Source organism: Lycorma delicatula, chromosome 1 (genome assembly GCF_047948215.1).
Source record: "Lycorma delicatula isolate Av1 chromosome 1, ASM4794821v1, whole genome shotgun sequence".
Taxonomy (NCBI): domain Eukaryota; kingdom Metazoa; phylum Arthropoda; class Insecta; order Hemiptera; family Fulgoridae; genus Lycorma; species Lycorma delicatula.
In genome coordinates, this window is record NC_134455.1 from 97,512,898 (window position 1) to 97,539,870 (window position 26,973).

A 26,973-nucleotide genomic window follows, 5' to 3' on the forward strand; every position below is an offset into this window, starting at 1 on the left:
GCAAGATTAATAATGTCTGTGCAGGTCAAAGCATGTAACTGATAACTGTGTTGTTTGTATTAAATACTGGATTTAGGAATGAATTAATTTTGTTCATTCTTATTGCTATCTTAAGTTTGTTAACAGTGCAGTGTCAAATGCCTCGAAATTGTGTAAATGATGTGGATGCTTTTAGTTATGTATGTGGTAAGTTTACCGTAAAATCAAATGAGAGTAGTACGGGAATAGGCATACGGTCGTCCGCATACGATGGCGGACAGTCCGCCATCTTGGATTCCAATATGGCGCCGTACGCCATCTTGTAATTTCCCCGTTTTATCCGTGTAAATTTTCGTTTCCCCCCTTTCACCGTGTAAATATCCCCTTCCCCTGTGAGAATTTCCTTTTTCCAGCAGAAATTTCCCTTTTTCCCAGTGGGAATTTTCCTTTTCCCTTTTCCCCTGTGGGAAATTCCATTTTTTATTTTTCACCGTTGCAATTTCCCTTTTCCCTTTTTTTCTGTTTTCAGAGAAAAGTATTGCGAAAAATTAAATATATTATCTATGTGTGTATGTGTGTTTATTAAAAATAAAGTAGTAAATTTACACCCAGGAATTAAATATAAATGATGAACACAAAGTTTGTAACAATTAATTATTATCTGTTAAGCAAAAAAAATGTTTCTTTTTAACGTTCCCACATCAAATATAAACGTGTTATATATAACATGTGTCATTGTAACAGAAGAAAAATTTATAATTTATACTATTTTTTTTTAATTTTATTTAATCGAATAAGAAATAAAAAACCTTGAGTTTATGTAATATTAATAAGTTTATTTAACTGATTGTATGAAAAGTAAATTTATATATATATATATATATAAATAATAGAATTATTTTACAAATTCATTTGCAATAAATAAATGGTAGAACTAAAAAAAATTATTTCTTTAAATTTTATATATCGGAAAAATAATTATAGGTATAAATACATACCAGGCCGGATTCAAAGCGACTGCACATGCGAGTCACGTAGACTGTTACTGCTACCACCACCATTATTTAAGTATAGACCTACCTTGAGGATGATCCTGGTCGTCGTGGTCATTGCACGAGGGGTGTCACCCGCTACTCCAGCACCCGGACGTTGCTCGTTCACCAGGAGGCGGCTGTGGCTGCGTGTGTATTCGTGTGCGTGCGTTGACGTAGCGACGCCGAGTTGTTGACAGTGCAAAGTGTGACGCGCGACAGAAGAACAGCTAGCGACACTAGCGCTCCTAGCGACCACCAGTAATTAGTAACGCAGTACCAGCTGTGTGTGTGTGTACAGACTGACACCCTTCCGACCAATCGCAAAGTCGGATTCAAAGCGGGGGCGCATGCGCAACACAGATACAAGGCCTTCGTATCCCCTCCTACATTGCCTACGCATCCGATCGACCTCGAACATGTTTTAACAGGAAAACTTCCATACACAAACACGACTAGTATGACCTTGACGTCACACACACACACACGTCACAATCAATAGGAAGACAACCGCCTAAAGTGCCACATCCAAACCGACGTTGAGCCACGTGTCTGGTGTCTGTTTACGAGTAACCTTGAACAGTGTTAATCGTGTAATTCTAAGAAACGACTATGCATACTCAGCACTTTTAATAGCGTATATAACCGGAAACGGCATATCATTTTACACAAACTGTAATTCTAAGAAATGACTACTATCGTATAATTCTAAGAAAAAAAACTTCACAACCGTCTAAAGTCCCACACCCAAACCGACGTTGAAGCCACGTGTCAGTTTACGAGTAACCTTGAACGGTGTTAATCGTGTAATTCTAAGAAATTACTACGTATTTTCTCAGTACTACGTATTTTCTCAGTACTTTTAAGAGCGTGTGTGTGTACAAACTGACACCCTTCAGACTAATCGCAACGTCGGATTCAAAGCGGTCGCGCATGCGGAACATTCCCTACGCATCCGGTTGACCTCGAATATGTTTGAACAGGAAAACTTCCATACACAAACACAACTAGTATGACCTTGACGTCACACACACACACACACACACACACACACACACACACACACACACACACACACACACACACGTCACAATCAATAGGAACGCAACCATCTAAAGTGCCACACTCAAACCGACGTTGAAGCCACGTGTTAGTTTACGAGTAACCTTGAACGGTGTTAATCGTGTAATTCTAAGAAACGACTACGTATTTTCTCAGCACTTTTAATAGCGTATATAACCGGAAACGGCACATCCTGTAATTCTACGAAACGTTTCGAAATGTTACTGTATGCTAAATCCAACAAAGGTTATCGAACACTGCGTTTACAATTTTAATCAGATGACGCAACGCCCTTACATGACGATAGGAGAAAGAACGAACTAACTACACCGATGCGGCTTATCAACATCCACTTTGAAACTGTACCCATTTACTAGGTTAATTTCTACACCACCATGGAGGTAGCAACCGCGGGGCGTTGAAAAATTTTTTTTTATGAGTGAAATCTCTCCCTACAGGCCTACTATAAAACACTCGAATCAGTTTTATATCTTTTTTTTCTCTATTTTATACTTTTTTTGTTAATATTTATTTATTTTTTCTTGTGAATGATTGTATGTGATCTACAAAGCAAGCTTAACTATAAACTCACCTCAGTTGCCGAGGAAGCCGAGATATTCGACAACTCCTTCCATGACCGTTGCTCAACTACAAATGCGTGGTCAAAGATAACTTTATTATTTCACCGTAGACGGGGTGGGTGTAACCCCCTCCACTTTTTCTTCTACAAATCCATCATTATTATGTATATGTAACGTTATGTTAACATAGTAATGATGTAACATTCATTACGATTTTCCTCATTTAACGTTACGGTAGGTAATGATAAACTCGGATTACCGACGTTAACTTCTGATTTTTCTGAAGGTAACGATGCTGTGATGTTGTTAACAGTGTCAGCAGACTTGTTTTTTTTGATGATGATACTGTAGTGTTGTAAAAAATGAGCACCGCTTCCACCGTTGATGATTTAACGGAATTTTAACCGGCGATGGTGCAGAAAAACCAGTCTACATCGTATCGGTTTCATGCGGAAAGTCTTCTATTAATAGTTCGATTTGAAATACCTCCCGCATTACATAACCTTTTTCACTATTCCCGTAAGCGGAGTGTATGTGACGATGGTATAATGTATAATAAAACAGTAGGCGGTCGTGTGGGCTGGTATATTGCTTTTGGTCTTGAAATCGAAACGTACATCTACAGTTCCTGTTTTAAGCGAATCGTTCTGGTGGGAACAGTTGATTACTATTAATGGTACACTGGTCTTGAAATCTGCCAAACTGTAAGTGGGACACTCGTCCTCCGGTTTGTTGTAATAACCGACACGAAAGCTGGCGAACATTTCATACATCATATTCACATCACCCTGTAGATTGTCGTACGGATAGTATTGCGAATTCAAATACAGACGAACGTTTACCAATTTGCACATATCGAAGAGTGTCTGTGACTTTGTAGCTTTATCTTTTCTGTACGTCTGTAAACACACACATGTCTTTGCCGTCCACGAATGTATATTTGTGGTAGAGCCGGATATTCGTGGATTTGCCATGTACGAAAAGCTATCGCTAACCGTCTATCTTGTTTTACTACTTTCAACAATTGCAATCGCATAGTATCGGCAACATGAACATACGGAATTTTCCACGCTACATTAGTCACTTGCAACTTGGAATCGGGTGCTTCTTTGGATGTTACCAGTGCGTTCACGAAGTTGGAATATCTAAGCAAAACCAATTCTTGTTTGACGTTCAATATTACGTGTTTGTAGTCTTCGGCAAAACCCATCAGCATATGCAGCGGTACGTGGAAGAAAAATCTTCCAGTGGTTTCATTTAAATCGAATTTATTCGTCACATCGAACTTCCTCCCGAAATTTTCCAAAATATTTTTTTCGCGTTTACGCAACGATAGGTTATTCTTTATCTTTATCGTTATTCCTAACTTTTGTACACGACACATCTCCGTTCCATTTATCTCGTATCGTATCTCCTCGAAGAGAAATGGTATCGCGTTGTTTGTTAACCACGATTCTGTTGCCATTTTATCACCTGCCTTAGTAGTTAGCAGCCTTTCAACCATCAGAATGCTTTTATGCAGTAAAGTTTACACTTACACATCCTGTTGGTGTATCGGTATCCGAATTTAATCGTTGTTGTTGAAAGTCGACGAAGCGTACGGTAGATGAATGTGGTATTCGTACTGGGTGATCGTGTTGTCGAAAGAAACACTTTCACCAACGTCCAAAATATTCGTCCCTATTGTTGCCATTACGGTTTACCACAACCTTAAAACCAAGTTTTGAAGAAACTACACGTTACGCGATGTTAATGCTTTGGTGTTTGCACATCGACTGACCAATTTGCGTATTGTTTCGCTACTACTACTACTACTACTACAATCGTTATTGTATATTATCCCCATCGGTCGGTTTTCCTTTTATTTTGGTTTTCTTTGTAAATGCAATCTCACCGTTACGGTTTCACCGCGAAAATTTATCAGTTTACCGTCATGATCAGTAAACCTTATAGCAATCTTATCTAAGCTTATCTAATCTTATCTATTTACTGGTAGATATATATTATATTCTTCGGCGTTTCGATTATTTTGAAACCAGGCTGTATGCTAATCGTAAATTCATGCAACATGTGTCCTTCTGATCCGTTCGTATAGGAGCCTCGTATAAGGTTGCATTCGACCCGTACGGTGTTCACGTTGTTAATGGCAACCGGCTTCAATGACTCGTGCCGTATATTCGCCGCTAGATTAGTTTTATCAAACCCCAACAGCGGTGCCAAACTATCTCTTGATGATAGATCGATCACAGCACTGCATTTAAGTTCGCATTTTTACGTATTGTTATTCAGTCACAAAAGTAAATCTATTTGGTGTTTATCTTTGAGTTCATCGCACAACAGTTTAGCGATATCATCCACTTCGTACGATCTAGTCGGTAGCGTCAGCTAGTCGTTTTTTGAAATTTATTGGAAACTGCAAACATTGTGTTGTTGATTCGTTCTTTGACATTCGGAATCGAGTTATATGTTGTTAGGTTTATCAACGCTAATTCCCAATCGCCATCAGACAAATCCAGTGGCGGAAAAAATGTAGCGTGTAATAACGACGTATTACCACTTATGCAGAACATATTGATGATGATGTTTACTTGTAGGCTGAGAAATTTGAAACTTGTAGGCCGAACCACGACTGAGAAATTCAAGACATAAATGTCCGCAGATAACCGTGTTTATATTCTATCTGGTGTTATAATTGAAATTTATAATCGAATCGAATGGAAAATAACACATCAATTCGTTAGGTGGGCGCAAATTACCGAAACTATCAAAATAGTCCACCATTCATCTACTTTTTCTATAACATACCCAGTTTTTTCCACGTCCGGTACTGCGATCAAGATCAACTGTCGTAGACTATTTAGTCTTCGGTTTTTTGGGTAATGCGTCCAACATGAAGACTCCTCGAAAATCGGCTATATTTTTATCCCTGCAGGGCAGCGATTATACCTTCCCTGCTCTGCAGTTCCGGCTTTTCTTTTCATCATTTCAACAAGACGTTTTATATTATTCCTTTTTGATCGTCTTCTTCTTACCCTTCCACCGCAGAACTTTGCTTTTAACTTCATCGCGTTTGTAACCGCCAATGCGTTAGCCTTTTCTGGGATAATTCAATCCTTAGATGTAACTCTTTCCCAAGCACTATCGGCTAATTTACGATCTGCAGCCGCTCTGTTTTCGTTATCGTTGTACGTAGCGTATGCGATATCGTGTTCTTTACAAGCTTCGTCCAACTTATTTACACCGGGATCGTTTCTCTTTAATCGTTTTTCTAAATTCGATCCCGTTTCGCAGTACTGATTTCCAGAAATATGTAACTCTACCGGCAATAAATCGATTCCTTTGTTTACAATTTTACCCACCACCTTTATGACACCGTTTAATGCTTTATCACCAATGTAAGATCCTAACACCCCAGCAGCTGTTGCTGTTAGGCTTGTTAACAATCCACCGCCTCGTTTAAGACTGGCTATTCGTTTAGATCTTCTTACCTTACCCTTTCGAACAGGAGAACCCTTTGACCTCCTCACTCTTGCCATGTTGGGCAGACAATGAACCTTTTTACAATCATCCACCAACTTACATTGGTGGTCGTACCATATTTTCCTGCTCCTTCTTCGTCGTAATTCTGGCATTGTTTAATAATTCCATTAGCACGTTTTGATCAAAATGTTTGTTACTTTTGACATCAAGGTTTATTAGAAATCTGTCAAATTTAAATAGATGCTCATCGACATATCATTAGTAGCAAGATCGGTCGATTTTATAGGTGTTTTGGTGTTCATAATACTACTCATTCATTTTCGTTAATGCAATTCCATATCGTCTACGTAGGACTATGTAGCGAGATCGGAGCTATTCTTTGGTTAACCAGCGTTAGTGATAACGCAACCTCTAGCGTTAATTATCTTCTTTTCATCAAAAACGTTTGTCCGTAAATAGTTGACAGTAACGACGTCTGTTTTTTCAATTGGTTCACCGATATCGCATAATCGCTCCTTTGAAAAGAAGAGTGCGTTGTTGTCCAACGCTGAAACTGACGGTAGTTTTTGCAGTTCTTCTATGATCGAAACTATTTAGTTATTATGACCAGTATGACCAGCGTGCCTTGAAGCAACCAATAGATGCAATCTATTGCAAAGTTCGTTTGGATCGTCCCAGTACACGTAATCTGGTCTAACCGTTTTCTTCGCCTTCATTAGTGAACTGTTCCTGTTATTGGACTTTCGTTGTCGTTTTGACTTGCGTATCGCTTCCGAGGAAACAGTTCTTTAATAATAGTATTGTACTTGTTAGATTTACTGGAGAGTATAAGAACGGTACTTTGACTCATATGCGCTTCCTGTATATTCCAAGATTTTCTTATAGTGGTGTAAATCTTTTTCCGTATAATAGTGGGGTTCATTAAAAAGTATCAACTGATACAAGCCGTCGGTTCCATTATGACTTTTTTATCGATTACAATTGTATTTCTTTCGAACACAACCTTCTTTTTCCCAATCATCCACCCCAATCATTAACGTTTTTCAAATCAACTTTTTTCCCAATCATTAACGTTTTTCACTCCGTACACGTTGTCGATTCTCTTAATTTTATCGGTTACGGCTAGGTTCAAGTAATGATTTGCACGAAAACCCGGGGATTTCGATGATCTACAGGTTTGACAATCTCTTTTTTTGGATTACTTAACAGTCTTCTCATAGCCGTTGGTGAAGATACGCTACCCTCTTCCTTTATATCCATTAAGGAATGGATATAAAGGTTCCATTATGACTTTTTTATCGATTACAATTGTATTTCTTTCGAACACAACCTTCTTTTTCCCAATCATCCACCCCAATCATTAACGTTTTTCAAATCAACTTTTTTCCCAATCATTAACGTTTTTCACTCCGTACACGTTGTCGATTCTCTTAATTTTATCGGTTACGGCTAGGTTCAAGTAATGATTTGCACGAAAACCCGGGGATTTCGATGATCTACAGGTTTGACAATCTCTTTTTTTGGATTACTTAACAGTCTTCTCATAGCCGTTGGTGAAGATACGCTACCCTCTTCCTTTATATCCATTAAGGAATGGATATAAAGGTTCCATTATGACTTTTTTATCGATTACAATTGTATTTCTTTCGAACACAACCTTCTTTTTCCCAATCATCCACCCCAATCATTAACGTTTTTCAAATCAACTTTTTTCCCAATCATTAACGTTTTTCACTCCGTACACGTTGTCGATTCTCTTAATTTTATCGGTTACGGCTAGGTTCAAGTAATGATTTGCACGAAAACCCGGGGATTTCGATGATCTACAGGTTTGACAATCTCTTTTTTTGGATTACTTAACAGTCTTCTCATAGCCGTTGGTGAAGATACGCTACCCTCTTCCTTTATATCCATTACCTCCTCCTTCTCCTCCTTTGGTTTTTTTTTTAATATCGTCGTATTTTTGTTTAAACATCTTATTAAGATCACGAAGCAGTTTGACAATAGATTTAAAACGCTTTTCCATAACTTGCTCCGATTCCGTTATTCCTTGCGTAATAGCGCGATGTTTTCTTTTAATCGAATCTCGTATTCTATCGATTTCCATTAGTAACTTTGCAGACGACGACGACGACGAATTTCATTCTTTGTTCGACATCATGGTTACGAATGATCGGAAAACGTTGATCACATCACCATCCTAGTTTGACTGATCTAAAGAACACTGCATGTTGTTTTTTTTTTTGGTTCTATGTAAGAAACGTATAAAATCGATTAACCGAAACCTTCATTGGTATTGCACAATTCGACGTAATATTGCGTCACACCCTGATGAAAATAGACGGCATAAATAGTCTTGCTATTGTCACCGTTTATCAACTGTTCTCTTTTATAAACACACTGAAGCCTACTCGATACCGTCCTGCGTTTATGTCGCTCTCCTTATCACCAACCAAAAATCCATGTCGTTTCTTCCAGGCTACACCGCACAGACTTTTAAACCGATCGAATTTCTTATCCGTATTTACGTGATCTTTATGGATGTGACGTAAATTGAGATCGTCCTGTTTGAATACGAGAAGAAGGTTGGCGTTGTCACGTACGAGTTGCTTTGCGGTGTTGGAATATGTCTGTGTGAGATAAAAGCTATCGATGTTGTTGTGACATCCCATCGCAAAGTACTTGCGAATATTATTTTACTTTCCGCTGGCTACATCGTCGAAAATCATTATCGAATACGGTTTCGCTTCGTCGGGCGCCATCACATGATCGTTTTCAGAGTAGGCAAAATAACCGATCTCCAGTATACCACTTATCACTTGTTCTAGAAATTTATATTTCGGTTGGTACAGTGATTTAGAAAACATGTGTATATTTTTGAACCGTAAACCGTCGGGTGAAAAGATCAAATTGAATAGAACATGTGTTTTTCCGCAATTAGACGGTCCACAGATAATAGATCTAATTGTATTCGGTAGAAGAGGACCATGACGAAGGTCTTTTCCCTCACCACACCCGGATCCTGTATATTCGTCAAACCTTTGCAGCGTAATATTACCGACCTGTTGACGTTCCAACCTCATGTTTGCGACTGACCAGTTCACCGTATCTAATCCGCCTTATTTATCTAACTGTTGTGTTTTCCGTCGAACCCTTGCCACTTTACAAATAATTTATCGCCTTTTCTTCGGAAGACTTTCTCGACTAAATACACGTGATTTTTAACGTTAGGTTTAGTGAGCTCTTCACCGCAAAATTTACCACTCACCATCTCACCCTTAATATCAATCAGCTTATAGGTACAGGGGCGAGTTTTGGTGTGTACTTTATGAACAGTAAACACTTCATTTGGCAAGTATCCTTTGGCGAAGGTTTTTTTAAATTTGCTTATTCGTACTCGATCGCCGACTTTACATTTCGCTAATGTAGGCTTTCGATACAGTACCGTGTTGAGTCGTCTTAAAACGACGGATTCGTTTCTCTTATTTACATCTTTAGATTTCATACCGATAGTCCAATGGCGGTACCGTTATATTTAACGATCAATTTCGGAAGTAAATCCAACCACTTGTACGTAACCTGTTCGGTAAATTTTTACCGCATCATTATTTTCAGAGTTCGGTTAAAATATCAGATTTTTTGATCAGAAATAAAAGCACATGAACATATATATTTTAAAATGATATAATTTTAATTAAGAAAAAGTTCATGAGGTATTGATAACTTGATTTAAATATCAATTTACATAGTGATGAGAAGATGATTTTGATGGTGATAATGATGCTACAGTGTATTAAAGAAAATACTTTTTTTACTTGCTTTTTAACTCACAATGTTTTTTTTTCATGTTTGTCCTCAAATCTTGTATCCTTCATTATTGCCGATTGATGAAAATTTGCACAGTTGCTAAGGCCGGGTGACAATAAAATATTCCACCATTACTTTTGCAAACATGGGGTAAATTAAGGGTGCAGGTGTAAAAAATTTGCAAAATCTGCAAAAAGCTATGAGAGGTTTTTGGAGTCGTTGATGACAAATCCGATAGCCGTTTGTAATCTGATACATTTACTTTGTGTAGTAAATATTTGACTAAAAATTTGTTTGTTATTTTATAAATATATTAGAAATTTCAATATATGATGTTATCTTTTGAAATACAAATTAACCTACTAATTAAACTCACGCAATGTATGATAGTAATTTGATTAAATTATGATTAAAAAGTATAAAGCAAGTTTTAAACATTTTGAATAATGTTTCTAATATTATTAGGAAATGCTTAACTCTTCTCTTTAAGGTTTTATGTTGAAAATTATTATACCATAGAATTTACTTTTATAACGGGTTACTGTATTTTATTGGTAACGCATAAAATAGCACTTCGATATAATAAATATAGTACACTAGTACATATATGTCGATTGTCAGAGACTGTCACCAACCAATAAGCAATCTCTATCCCACGAACGTCCAGGCAACGTTATTTACTTTCCTGTCATTCTTAGCTGATGTTTCAATCATGGCCACTGCTTCCATCATTTAAAACCAAACATAAATGTTTAAATGTCAGCATTGAGGCTATTTCTAATCAGTTTATGATAAATTTTAAATGAATTAAGGTATGCATTCACCTTATTTCTTACATCTAGCTTAAAGTAATCTTAAATATATTTCCACCATATTTCTATTTATTTTATTCATATCAGTTTCAGCTAAGCATATCATTCATTTAGTTAAAGATTGTGAACATGTATTTTTATAAACAAACATTTTTCTTGAAAGAATTTGGTTGGTCAGTGATATTCGGAAAGGTTGAAAGATTGAAGAAATTTATAAAAGATGTAATTAATCTTCTGTATCTGTTTTGTATCATATCTACAACATTTTGTTTCTTTTTAATGTATTTCAAATCCAGTTGATAGCAACTTCATTTCTCTCTAGAAGTAGTTAATAAATATTTTACTTCATGTTAAAAATGGAGGCATCCTTTACACTCATCTCAGTTTTAATAGCTGCTTATCACATTGTGTTTTGAAAGGAAGGTTTTTAATACTTGCATTTTCAAGCTTTTTTATTTCCTTGTACAAAGTAAAGAAAATACTGTAATCGCGAAAAATTTCGGTTTTCAGATTTCAACAGAAATATCCATTTGACCATTCATGAATCCATTTTGACTAGTTTCGCCGTGACGTCTGTACGTATGTAACTCGCATAACTCAAAAACGATTAGCCGTAGGATGCTGAAATTTGGATTTAGAACTGTTTTAAAATCTAAATATGCATCTCTCCTTTTGATTGTAATCGACTGAACCAAAAGTGTCCAAAAAAGCCCAAAATCCAAAAATATTTGGATTTTGGGATATTTTCAATGATATATCATAAACGGTACTTATTTTCATTGGTTCCAGAGGTATAGCCAAATAATAGTTTAATTAATGAAATATTTGGATCTTCAAGAGGAAGGCATAGGAAGCATAGGAGTTAATCAGACCTTCATCTCCTTTCTTTTTTCAATTTTTTTTTTAATTTACATATATTGATTTATTATTAATTATTAACCTCTGATTGTAAAAACATTTTTACGATAAATAATAATTCAATACCAGTAAAAAAAAAAGAAAAAAATATCAGAAATTATTAATGAAATAAAACTTTATGTACTTTTCATTTTAAAAGAACGTGTATATGTAATTTAATAGATTTAAAATGAAGTCATGTAATGTCCACATCAGATTTTTTTTTTTTGGGGCGTTTTTATTTTCATTTTTTTTTTTACATGTTGATTGTCTTCAGTAACCTTTTAAGTACTAAGCTGATTAATTTCAATTTTACATTTTATTATTAACAACCACCTTTAAATATTAGAACACATTGTTTTTGTTATATATATATATATATTTAATTTCTTCATCCTGCTTGTAAAACGATGTTTACCTGCCGGGAAAAAATGTTTTTATTTTTGTTTTTGAAAATTTACGTTTTATATTTTTAATTTTACGTTTGTTTTTAATACTGACACGTTGATGTTTACTTTTAGTTATTATTTTGTGTAATTTAGGCTAATTATATTCCGTTTATTTTTGTATGTTGAGATTTTTTCTTACTTTGGATACGTAACTTATTCATACTCTTTTTTCATGAGGTAATAAACGTTGTTATTACCCCCCAAAAAAAAGTATTGTTTCATGATATTCTTTTTTATATTCGGGGGGTGGGGGGGTGAAAATGAAATCCTGTTAATGTAATTGAAAAATATCTGTAGGTATGTGGGGGACAAATAATTTTACTAAAAAATCATTATTAAAGTTAAGGGATACTAGTGCACAGAGAATCTGATTCTGATACTGTTTTTTTTTCATTACTATATATTTGAAATTTCTCTATTTTGACATTTATTAACTAATACATATGAAAACAATTTTCAATTTTATCACGTTGGTTTTGATTAAAGTTATAAATAATTGTATTTTTTATTCAAATAATGTTCAAATCTTGCCATGCACATTTGTCTGGCTAATACATTGTACCGAATGCTAGTTTTTTAACTGAATGTAAAAAGCATATTTTAAGGTTAATTGATATTTATTTGCACAAAGCATAAATAAGTAGAATGTCTAGGAGCCTGTGCCCTGTGATTTTCTTTATGAATTAGTTTAATACACACATTTGAATTATAAAATAGATTCATTACACATAGACATTATATCATACTTGAATTTAAAAATAAGATAAATGACTGTTGATGGTTAGAATTCTACATTATAACGAAAGCGTTTCAAATCAGAAATTAACTGAGCAATACATTACAAACCTCAATAAATTCATTTTGTGAAAAAGAAAAAAAAACAATACAGAGTTACAGGACTCTTAAAAGAATAAAGAAGATATATATTGATTTCTTGTCTTAACAAATAACTTAAATTATCTTGAAAAAACAAATCTCTTAACCCAAGAAAATAATTATTTTTTGGTTTTACATTTTATAAAAACGACTCTTATTTAAGGATTGAATTTGTAAGATAATCATAAAATTTTACTTTTTAAGGAATTAATCAAAATGTTTTATTATTTCTCTTCATAAAAAATAAAAAACAGTTTTCAAGTTTCATTAATAGAGTAGAGTTACATTTTTAAAACATCGTAAAATCATATGATTTTTTAACTAATTTTGACAGGGTTCTGAATCCGTAAGATTTAGAAATATTTTTTTACTTTTATCTACTGATCATAAATGCAAATTTGTTTGTTCAGTTATATCTGTATTATTTGATCTCACAATGAAAACACATTGTATGAGATGACACTTCTTTTCAATGCAATATTTATGTAACGCTGGTATTTATGCTTTGCAGCCTTTCTTAATCAGAATCAAAGCCGATGTATGTTTTATACTCTGCTAGGCTATAAGAACAAAATCTACATTGTATGAAATAAGATGGGTGAAATTCAAATAGCTTATTCCATATTTGTTGCAAAAACCTTTTGTGCCCTATTTGGAAATTATGTTTCCAATAGAAGACATTACTGTAAGAAACTGGTTATCTCTTAATGCGTAGGTCGGAATTACATCGAGAGTTTGCGTAGTAATAAAAGAAGCTCCTCCTTATATATTAATAAATCTTTAAGTTAGCAGCCCTACCCCTCTATTTTTCTTTATATTCAACTATTATTTATGTGCTCTTAAACAATTTATATTTGCAGGTGCCAACATTAATATTACTAGCATTATTTCAAGAGAATAATGTAAATTATATTTGTGTACTTTTCTTAAACAAATTCACAAACATGTTGCCATTTTATATTTACCTCACTTATTTGTTTCCTTCTATTTATCACATTTTACTACTCTAAACTAGTTACATAATGTATTATTTTCTTTTAACTGAAAGGAATGATTAAACTCTTTTTAGAGATGTTTTTTGTAGAACATTTTTCTCGGACATTCTTCCAGTACATCGTTTAAAAAATAATAAAAAAGATCTATTATGGGAAAAAATTTATCTAAGTTTAATTTTTTTAAAAATCATAAACAAATTCACGAGTAGCATTCACTACAAAACTAGTGTTGATAGCAACAACGACAATTTTATCCTACAATTAATTTATTCAAATTTCTCTTGATTCACTTAAAAATCAAGAAACAGATTCCAAATTTTTTTTTATCAAACCAGTCATGACTGGTTTGATACAGCTCTTCAAGATTCCCTATCTAGTGCTAGTCGTTTCATTTCGGTATACATCCTACATCCCTATCAATTTGTTTTACCTATTCCAAACGTTGTCTGCCTGCACAATTTTTTCCTTCTACCTGACCCTCTAATATTGAAGCGACTATTCCAGGATGCCTTATATGTGACCAATAAGTCTGTCTCTTCTTTTAACTATATTTTTCCAAATGCTTCTTTCTTCATCGATTTGCCGCAACACCTCTTCATTTCAATCCAGATTTAATAAGCCTCTATTGACACTATCTTTCTCTGTTCTGGTCCGCTTTCGGGAGCGAGGGCAATGCCTACACCCTCCCACACCACAGCTCCATCACAAAGCGCTCCATCGTAAAATTTTTAATAAAATTTAGATAGACAATTAATCAGCACTAGATGATATTAGAAATTTGAGGGTTATATTTCTGTGACAAAAACAAAATGCTAAATGAATTCCACCTCATCTAGACAGATTCGTTTCAGCTTTTTCATTTATTACTTCAGGGACCCAACTTGAAATTGGATTCATTAGGTACGAATTCTCCAGTTTCTTATTAAGTTATATGTTTCATTTATATTCAAACACAATTTCGTAATTAAATTTTAAAATTCGTCATATTTTAACTTCTTTAATATTTTATAAAGAAAAGATTTGCTACCAGTCTTCAGAAAAAATTAACATTTTGACCAAAATTTCACCGTACCATGTTAACAATATACACGTTAAGATTACAAAAAAAAAAAAAAAAATTTAATAAAATAATCTGATTCCATAAAAAAGTTGGTTTTGGTCAGATATTAGGTGTATTGTACTTCACAGTTATTATTGCAATGAATCACAATTATAGAATTGGAAATCGTAATATGGTGGGTGTTATTACCTATAAACAAATTATTCACTGGATGGATTGTAATCAACTAACTTTAAATACGGATAAAGTTGTTGCATTGTACTTCTCAAGTAGACATAACATTGCTGATCGCGTGGACAGAATTCTTACTACATATAGTGAAATATTTATAGCGAAATTTCAAGGTGTTTTAGTAGATGACAAGTGGGATGATCAAACTGTTTTCGTTTGCAACAAAATCAAGGCGTGCTATTTTGTTCTGAAGTCCCTTAATAAAATGGTATGCTTGTCATCATTGTTAAAAATTTATTATACCTACGTACATTCTCGTATATGTAAAATATCATCTCTTGGAGCTTCCTCCAAAAGTCAGAACAAGTTTTGAAGGTACAAATATGTGCTGTCAGATCAATATCAGGCCCCCATAACTAAGAATCGTGTTGACTTATGTTTAGAAAAATAAATATGTTAACTTATCTATGTGTTTATAGTTATAAATATACAGTGTTAAAAAAAATGGTCTCTTATTCTTAAGAAATAACAGTTGTCATATTTATAAATTTGGACAACGAAACTGTCTGTTTTCGTGTAAAAAATAATCACAGTACTTCAGCTTACAGGAAAGGGCCTTATTTTTCTATGTTACCATTTTTTATAAATTGCTGACCGTTTGAAAAATCTTCTCTCCCAATTTATTTAAAATATAATTAAAAGATTTTCTTTAAAGGAAACAATATTACTCGGTTCATGAATTTTTCAATATTAATTAAAACCAAATACGAATACAAAAAAATTGAAAAACACGTTGCCAGACAAAATATTGTCGACAAACGTTGCTCTTTAATAAAGGATAATTAAAGACCGTGTCGGTGTCAATTTTGTATAGAGTATAATTTTTTCAATTTATTAAATTTATTTAAACACGTATTATTATTATTATTTCCGATTACTCCCCTTCAGAAGAGCGTGTGAACTTGAGCCAATCATCGATTTCCTTCCTTCTCTTTTCTTTCCAAAACCTCTGCATCCGTTAACTATGTTTCTTATTCCTCTTCTCCATCAATCTTGTTCCTATTTTTTCCATTTTCCGCTCTTGTTCAATATACTATCCCTAAACAATATAATTTCATCCCTAAACTTCCTTCTGTCCATGATTTCTTCTTCTGAGATGTTCAGCCGTTTCAGGTCGTCTTGTGTTTCTTTCATCCAAATGGACTTATTAAATCTTTGAAATTTGTTATCAGGAAGGTTACATAAGGCACATACATAAAATCGCTTTTCACTATCATTTTTATCGGAAATGCATTTCCCATTATAACTATTTAAGAACTTCAATATTACATATACTGGGCATGTATACATATTGAGTCCATCAAGTAAGAATTAAAGAGACATTCTTACCGTTTTTTTTTTGTACTGTATTTCCTTTACATTAGAGCGCTTTCGGGCATAAGCCCATCCTCAGTAATGCTTTCTCATTTATCCTTACTTACATTGACTCATATAACTATTATTCAACACCTTTATAATGTGGTTACTTTTTAGAACTTTGGTTATTGAGTAAAAAGTAATAACTTTTAAATATTTACAGAATATACATAAGTTCATAAAAAATAAAAAAATTAAAAACGTCTTTTAAAATTTATTATAAATTACAATTAAAATGAATTTTTTTATTAATTTACCTAAATTTATTTAAAATTTCTTTCAATATGTTTTTTTGTATAATGTTAATACACTACAGTAAACAATTATTTAATTTTATTTAAAATCTTATCAAACGTATTACAAACTTAAATAATTTTTAGAAGAATGTCCCCAACAAATTTGGCGCTGATTCATGAAGTTAAATTCACGTCTATATTTGTATATAAAACTTTTTATAAAATTTCAAATTTTTTATTATTATTTTCGTGTTCAATGTTCAATATTTACTTTTTAAATTATTTCTTTATTATTTTTCAAACTAGTTATATTATGTGATTGTTAAATGCCCAGTTACATTTGCAAAACCTATTTTTTTATTTTTAAACGATCAAAATGTTCGTTAAATCTATCCTTAAAAGACCTATTTGTTTTTCAATAAATATTTTTTCACAATTATTGCATTTTATTTTATAAATACCAGAAAAATCATTTTTATTTTTTTATTGTTATTTTAAATGTTCTATTACATAGTTATCGGGTTTATAAGCAGGTTTATATTCTTTATTATTATATTCATTAATTTATTTTTCTGTAATTTTATTAGTGTAGAAGTAATTTATATAAATATTTTCCTTGCGTTTGTTTCATTTATGCGTTTTAATGTAATGATGTTTGTATTATTTACGTATTTTGAAGTATATCTTTTATATATATTATCTATCAATGAGGACTTATATCCATTTTTTACAGCAATATTCTTTATACTATTTATTGCGTTATGCAATTTATCATTAGTGTATTATGTATGTACATAAAATCTGGAAACTTCTAAATCCTTGGTTATTAATACTTTTTCTGGCATATACCATCTTCAGTTACATTAGTACGAACTTAAGGAAATTTTTTTTTTTAATTTTGAGGAATTATCCTCAAAACGTTTAATATTTTTATAATAAGGTTGAGAAATTTTATTAACAAATTGTGAAACTTTTTTTTCTTTTTACTACACGTTAGATAGACATATGACTAAAATTTCAATAATATGTAACCTGCGTAGCAACTTGTTAATAAAGACTAAAGACAAAAGACTATTCGTTGCAAGATATTAATTTACCTAAAATATATATATATATATATATATATATATATATATATATATATATGGGTGATATTACAGGTTATGAGTAATATAAATTAAATTAATATTTACATAAATATTAAATATGTAATGAAATCGATTTTTATATTTATTTGATTGTAAAGCTACCAAATAAATAAATGGACAAGACCTATCACCAAAGTGTAATTACGAGTAGATATAAAGATTCTTTTAATATAAGAAAATAGCTCAAAACAAAAATTTCACTGTCAAAGGAAACTAAATGTGTAAAAAAAAAAAAACGTTGAAAATATTGTTAAAATAATTAGGTTTTGACTATTCTTTTTTAATATTTTGGGGCCGGCAAAAAAATATCATCTGCCGAAGTTTGGGATTTAAAAACAAAATCGCATTACTGTAACGATTATATATGTTTTTTACGTTTACATTCTGTCCAAGTTTACTGAAAGAAGATTATTCATTTAATTTACTGGATTTTTGATTTTTGATGCCATCGTGCATTTAGTATTTAATGTTACCATGTAAAATACTGCTATTAAACGACTTAGTAATTCGAAATCAGTATTACCATACCATAAATATAAATAAAATTTAGTAGTGGGAAAAGTAGGTTAATTTTAATTGATTCAAAACAATAAAAATTAAATTTTGTTTGAAATAGTCAAAATTTGCTGTCATGTTTTTTCTTTTTCCGGTTTTTGACCTTAATAGTTTCCATAATCTTCATGCTTTGATTAATCAAATTAAATAGAAAACATTTTTCATTATTTAAAACAAAAATCACAAAAAAAGTATTAGTGTTATTTAAAAATTTTATAAATTATTTCATTTTATTTCATCAATAATGCGGGCTCCGTACTTAGGATTATACCTAGATAATCAGATATTCAAAATTTAATATTTGTGACTACTTGAATGACTTTATTGTTTGGCGACTATTATTATTTTCCTTTGTTTGATTTTGTGATATGATATATGTTAGCTTTTTATCTGTTCTTTGATTTTGTTAACTAATTGCTATATTTCAGTCAAGAGAGGTGATATATATTATTATAAAAATGCATTAATAAGTGAGCTATCTTTAAATGGTCTCCTGACATTATTCTTAACCAAAAGTTTTACTTATGGTCGCAACCCTTTTGGCGACCGATTGTAAACATAAATTGCTCATAATAAAACATATCTATTTCTGGACTTCAATTTTAATATAAAGATCTTTATTAAAACTATTAAACCTATTTACATGTTTATATATATATGTTTTTTGTATAATGGTAACTTCATACCGTTTAATACGATTATAGAATGACTGAAGAGGAAGCACGAAAATAACTAAACACTGAAACCAGTAACATAAAATAGGATTGAAGGAAACAAAAAATAATAATAATTTACTCTAATGCACATTTTAAAATACATCCTGAACCCGCAGGGAAAGACACCATCCATGTGACAGTTTTGGTCGCCACGCTATATACCTAGCCGTATAGGCTTTACCGGAGGTCATCTTCAGAACCCCAACTAAAAGCACCTCTCAGCCTTGTTCTTGCCTGAATCAGGATGCCACCGATACGAATAACATATGTGATATCCCCATCGGTGTACTACTATGAAATGGACTCTTTAAAAAAAAAGAAAAGACAACGAGGTTGAGTCTTTAACAATTGAATTTGTTTATTTATAATTTAATACACAACTTAGTTCTGCTATATATCAGAACAAATGGTCTGAGTGTATGCTAATCGTTTGCTCACCAACTTGTAGGAAAATTTTAGTTAAATCTTTGGTTATTATTCTATAACTTTGTCAAGTCTTCACTATCTTACAGATTACGTTATTATGCTAATAAGAAAATATATAATAAAAATTTCGTGATCTTAAATAAAAAAAACAAGTACAATTTTTCGTTGATTCTTACTTTATGTGCCTTTGATTCTATTAACAAACTTATTCGAATAGGATTATTTTTTTAGAGTTTATGTTATAGTCGAATGTAACTTAGGTTTAAAATAAAAGTATTCAAGCTATTGGTTGAAGTAGAATTACTGCAACAATTCTGATACTTAGAAAACTTATCAGAATTATATTAGTTGTATATTAAAATAAGAAAAGGGATATTAAGGGAAAAATTACCGGGTTTTTTTTATCTAATGAAGGTTAATTTTAGTTTTAGATTGTGGTCTAAAAGTTTGGTTAAGAAGAAATTTTTTAACATTAAATAAAAGTTTTTTAATTCTGCCCATTTTTTGTTTCAAAGTTATTGCTTTTATTGAAATTGTGGCAATAAAATACAATTATTTTTTTTCAAGAAACTTTTATTTAATTTGTATGTTTCTTCTATTGCATAATTTTCTTAAATAAGACAGAGGATAAGAGAATTTTGATCCTCGAATGTTGAAGTTCATTTTAATTCTGTTTTAATCGTGATCATATAAATTATTACAGACTAATAAAAATCAAATTTTGATATTACTGCAAAGAAAAACTAGATTTCAGCTACTTCTTTCAGGTGAACAAACTGCGTTGGACATTTTCTCTTGGGCTGTATAGGGATTACAAGTGAATCATTATACATTTTGATTTTGTAGTAGTTCCATACTGCAGGTCACTCTTGAATAGAAAAGTGAAGATTCATATTTTCCGTAAATACCAATGGGAAATGTCATATTTTGATCACATCTACTGTAGAACTTTATTTACTGCACATGGTTATACCATGTTCTCTTATGGTAATGTGCTTTAATATATCTATGATCTCAATGTAAACAAATACAACAGTTTTTAATTTTTCAAATTTTTTCTTCAAAAAAGTCTTGATAAAAGGAATTTTACCCATACACTTATCTATAAGCTTTACAATCTTTTCCCGTAACTTTCAGGAAAATTACAAAAGAATATCTGCAAGACGTAACTATATTTTACCCTAAATTATGCTTTCATGTAAAAGATTTAAATTTAATTTAAGAATAATTGTGTAGTATTCAAAACTATTAGTATTTTTTTCTTTTCAGAACAAATGTGTTTCATTATTTTTGGTACTGGCCATGAGGATAGTGGAAAATAAAAATGCGTTGTACCCTGTAATATTGTATGAACCAGGTATTTACCATCAAAACCTTTCAAAGGTTTTACTCCAATGTTAAGGAAAATATTGAATGAGTAACTTTCTTATGGAATATATATCATTTAATTAGTTTAGAAGAAGGTTTCTTTTAACACTTAAAACTCGGAACAATATAGAAAACAGAAACAAATTATATTAATTTTTAATTGCATTTTAGTTATTCATAAATTTTAAGGGGTTTAGCGTGATTTTTTTACCATAATTCTGTCATTCTCTAAATAGTGAGTTTCTAGTCATCGTAATTGATAACATAAACAAGAGTAGTTTACACAAATGTGTCTGTAGAATTTTGATAATTACCTTACCGTATATAAATTCCACTATTAAAACTTGTGACACAGTAGAAACATATCTATTGATTACGTACTAAATAATTGCTTTTGGCTGTCAAAAAACAAGATTGAACAAATTTTATTTTGCAGAATAAGATATTTCTTTTTAAAAAGAAAAAAATTAATAATGAAAAAAAAGAGTTAGACTCAAAAAAAGAAACATAAACAAAATATTATATTCATTAGAGAAGGAGACCAAATTAAAGAAAAAAATTTAAAAATATTCATGTAGGTTAAGCTTGAAAATTTTGTATAACTATACTTTTCTCTGTATCTAACACCATTTTTAATAAAAAAATAAAAAATTATGTAAAGATTCTAAAAAAAAAACTTTTCTGTATTTAAGATCCGGGCTTTATTTTAATTTTTTTTTGAGAATTGTAGACCGTTTTTATAGCCCTAAATATAATGTTTAAAATACCAAAAAATCTATCAAAAACATAAAAACCGGAGGAACAAATTTTCCAAAGTCTTTTTATAAAGTGCCTCTGAAGAAAATCGAAATTGGTTTAGCCGTGATATCGCCACACTCTGAATGAGTTTTTAAAAAAAAATCAATATGATAAGCCATACATAGAAATATTTGAGTTAAATTTCTAAGAAAATCGATTCGGTCAATTCTGGGATATAAAATAAAGCAGTGTGACACAAATACGTACATATTCGTATGAACGTATAACATACACACACACACATATATATATATATATAAATGATTTTTATTGGTCTTGATCAACATTTTTCAAGATGGGGATAGCGGTGATATGAAAGGGAAGTGGTGAAATTAGCCTCCAACTTCCAACGTAAATAATAATGAAATCATTTTGTGCGAAAAATGTATTATACTAGATATTTTTTAAAAGTAAACTTGTAAAGAAAAAGGTTAATGAGATGGTTGAATTAAAGAGGCGTAATCCTGCTTCACGACTCTTTTGAAATGCGAGAGCACGACGTGTTCAAACATATCATACTCATGTTCGAATATGACGCTCTAACAGCGAATATTATGCAAGACCAAATTACAAGAAGCATTTACATATCAAGTTGGAACCTGTAAATTACTCATGTTTGTACACTTCATACATAAGAATATCCTACACTTCATACTATATTATATCTCCATACTCGTCGCTATGAACGTAGTTAAATGGTTTTAACTAGGTTTTACCGAGTTGGGGTTGGGGACGTGAAATATTTATTACAAATATTTTTTAGTCTATTGGGTTGTAGAGTTAAAAAGATTGAGAATAACCGGTCTAGATCAATTTATTTGGACCGTAAAACGTAAAAATTTTCAAAAAACCCGGTACCCCATTTCTGACATGATTACCGTACTTTTCATTTAAACATAGCTATTCTAGTTATATTCGGCGAGAAAGTAAAAATGTAGCATCGTTTTCATTTATTACCCTAAATAAATGATAATTTAAATAAAATTTGATTTATGTGGACATAATTAAAAAAAACAAAATGCAGTATAAGAAACGTAGTACAACTGAAACTATCAGAAAATTTATAAAATTGATTCAGTTTTAGTCATCAAATCGTATTTTATTTTCTTCTGCCAAAGTAAAATTAGAAACAGAAAATTCTCGTATTTTGTAAAGATAATTACCCATCGAAAAAGTTATTTTACCGCAATCTTGTAAGATATTATTAAAGGATGAACCTAATGTAATCAAAATTTCAAAGTACTACAAACTGTGCAAATGTCAGAAAGAAATATAGGATTTTGACATTAATTACTGGTTTGTATATTCATATAATGATGATTAAAATATGAAAATATTTTTCACGTTATTTAATTCTCACCCTTGAGAGAATGTTATATTATTCTGATATTTATGTCGCCTTTAGCATGAAAGAACAACAACAATATAAAAGCCGGTCAACATTTATTATATTAAAAAATATATATTTATATGTATAAAATTATAGCCTTTCTTAATAACCAGTTACATTATAAGTATTTGTTACAGAAATTCATTATTATAAGAAATGAAAAAATATGTCATAATATTCTATTTAACATTCCTTCTTCTAGTAAATCTGACAAGATGAATTCTGTACATGACATTAGATTACAACTGTTTAGCTAATAGTATCAGACGTTTGTGTTATTCTTATAAAATACTAGTTTTTAAAACATTATAATAATAGTAACTTTCAAATTTTATTTAAGTATGTAAAGTATTTAATAAAAAAAATAATAACTGAAAATTATTACGACAAAAACTTGTGGAAACATTTATTTTCGGGCAACTTATTTCCAGCTGAACTGAAATTAATTTGAAAAAACAATTACTCCTTCTAAATTATGATTCTGGTATTTTAATTTAAAGGTTTGTTGTATGAGTATTTACTGTAACAAATATTGTAGAATAGTGAAGAATATATTATTTAATATACAGATATGGAAATATCGACATTTCCTTTTTCTCACTTTTTCGTTTCAAAATTTCATTTTTAAATTAACAATTTTTTTTCTAAGATAATATTTAAATAAAACCCTATTCAAGAAATTTTAGTTAAATGTAAAATATGCAGGACTAATGTCAAAAGAATAATCTTAACTGCAAAAGGAACCGCGGTGGCAACGGTTTGTTTCCTGGATAGTAGGATAGACTAATTCAGCAAATGTATGAAATAAAGAAAAGGAGGTAACTGGTGGATTATCTTACCACCAGATTACCTGTATTAAGGATGGAGAAGACCTTCTTGCCTCGTCTTTAGACATATCCAAGAAGTTTGTGAGTCACTATAAAGCTGGTAGTACAACAAAAATTATGTCGATGATTTTACAAAGCACAAAGCTGTAAATGAAAATTATATATCGTTTTAACCTCAGAATTATTTGTATTATAATTAATATTTTACTCAAGAAAATTTCAATTACGTTCTGATTAAAATAGTGAATATTTCCGATGGTCCGGACAACATCCGATACCACAAGAACAGAATACTAGATGTCACTGCAAGGAAGAAAATACTAGAGTTCTAACAAAATCTGGATTTCTAGTAGGTCTATAGCGGTTATAGAACATTCACTAAAAAAAAAATTCCTTGTATGCACAGAGCTACCCTCCTATCTCACTTGCTTGTACAATAGGAAACATTTTGGAGCGTATAATAAATTATCGACTCATGTGGGTTCTTCAAAAAAAAAAAATGTATTTCACCCCATCAAATGAGATATTGAAAGTTTCATACTGTAACAGACCAGATAATTAATACCGAAAATGAATATTAACTAGTTTCTTGAGTACTTAAAACAGCGTTGCCGTCTTCTTTGATATGACTTGGAGACGCTGGATTTTTTAAATATTTTATTGTAAAAAAATAGATTTCTATTAAAGTAGCTACAACAAGGTAAAAAAGAAACATATTAAATGATAAAATAGCTTTTTTAAAATTATAATTCACTTAGCCATACGGTGAATTTCGTTAACATGTATTTACACGATCATATGAATATTAGGTATATAATTAATTCTGTGACCAAATTAAATGTGAATACATTTAATTCGGGAGTTAAGCCATGAATTTCCTATTTGTAGTGCAAAATTGCAATATTATGATATTTTTGTACTAGTATTTTATCATTATTTCTTTAAAAAAAAGAAACACGTGGAAAAGGTATAGTTTCTGGTAATGAAAGTTATCATTTCATTAAGTTCTTGTTCTCAAAGCCTTAAATTTGGACTTTAGTAATGTTTGGGTTGTTCACCTAAAAGAAAATTTATTTTAATACCTATTTCTTTTGTAAACCGTGAAAGCCTCAGTTTCTCCTTTTTTCATAACAGTGTAAAGTTATTTTCTTACTGAAAACATCCCGCTTTCCATTTTCTTAAATAGAAACCTCATAGTGTTCAATAAAATTAAATTCAATTTATCTAATTTTACTTTGTGTATGTATGTGTGTGTGTGTGTGTGTGTGTGTGTGTGTGTGTGCGCGCGTGTAACATATTATATAATTTTCATTTTCTTTTTAAATATGATTCTGTATTACTTGAATGTTACTGGAACATAAATAGCACTATCTTATGGATCACTTATATAATATGACAGTTGTAGAATTATAATAGTTTTCTTCTGTTAAAGGATTATATTAACTGGACTCAAGTGAAATTATGCAACAAGTTATAATTACAACATTTGAAATTACAGTAATCATTTCGGGTGTTTTTTATAGGGCTATAATGTTATTTTCATTGTATTTATGCATTATAAACTTCGGCTAGCAGTAGGGAGATTAAATATCTGGTTAGGATTATTTGACAGTTTATGGCAGTTTGTTTGCATGAGACGGTTGTTTGCCGACTGTATTTAGAAATTAATACTAAATGTTTTGTTATTTCTTCTTGCAAAACTAACTTTTTAAGCATGTATTCTCATGTTAGGTAAAATATATTCTTGTATGTGGGAGTGCATTAATAATTCAAGGTGGTGAAAATACAAATAGATAGTCTGGATAATAATGGTAATGTTGATTGGTTTGTGTTTTTGCGAATAGCTAAGTTATTGATCAACCTCAGATTTAATTTTAGTATTTCATTTGGGTAGTCCAATTTTATGTGGTATCTAAACCCTAACAATTAATTATTTGAGTTTTATTTGCGTTTGATTTGAGTTTACTTATGTTTTTAGTTTTGGATATTAAGGATTGGGTTTTTTAATTTTTAATTTTTTTTTTTTACTCTAATGGATCAAAATTGTTATTTATGTCTGGGCTTAATATTTTTTTGTTACCTTAAACACTGACATGAATATAACGATTTTAGGTTCGATCCTTAACAAAACATAATTTTTTGTTAGGCAGCTTCGTTTTTCGATTGTTAGAAATGTCAAATTACATATAGTTTTATTTCATCTCAGTTTCCATTTGAGGTACATACTTGTAATTTTTTAATTTATAATCGCATTCACATTTCCTTAAGCGAGTATTACAATTCTTGGATTACTTTGTCAAAACTTCAAGGATACCCAGTCATAGTTCAATAAACAAGTATTTAATACCTAAATTCATATTAAAATCAATTATTATTTTTTAATATGAAGAAAAAATTGTTTTACATTATTTTTTTTTAACATTCAAATGGAGTATGGTTTTGGTGAAACTGGAAATATATACTTACGTAAATGTAATATATACAATTTCTTTTCCAATTTTTTCAGGCAAACAGCTGAACACATTATTAACTAAAAAAACTAATCATAAAACCAAAATTTAAAGAAAGGTAGAGTCATAGTTTCCAAAATATTTGAAACGCTTTTCTTTATTCTCAGAAACTGAACTAAGAAAGTTAAAAAAAATGTAAGACTTTTTTTAAAGAAATAAGAAATTTTTTATATCAAATTACAAATACTTAATTTAAGATATTTAAAGAATAAATAATACGAATGGTGTTAAACAGGAACTCATTGAAGTATTAATAAATAAGATATTAAACATATGAAATAACGTGATAAAGTAATAACTATTTATGAAAAAAAAATTAAATTTTTAACGTAAATATTCCGTATTTGTTAAACACTGACTATTTAATATAAAAAACCAAAACG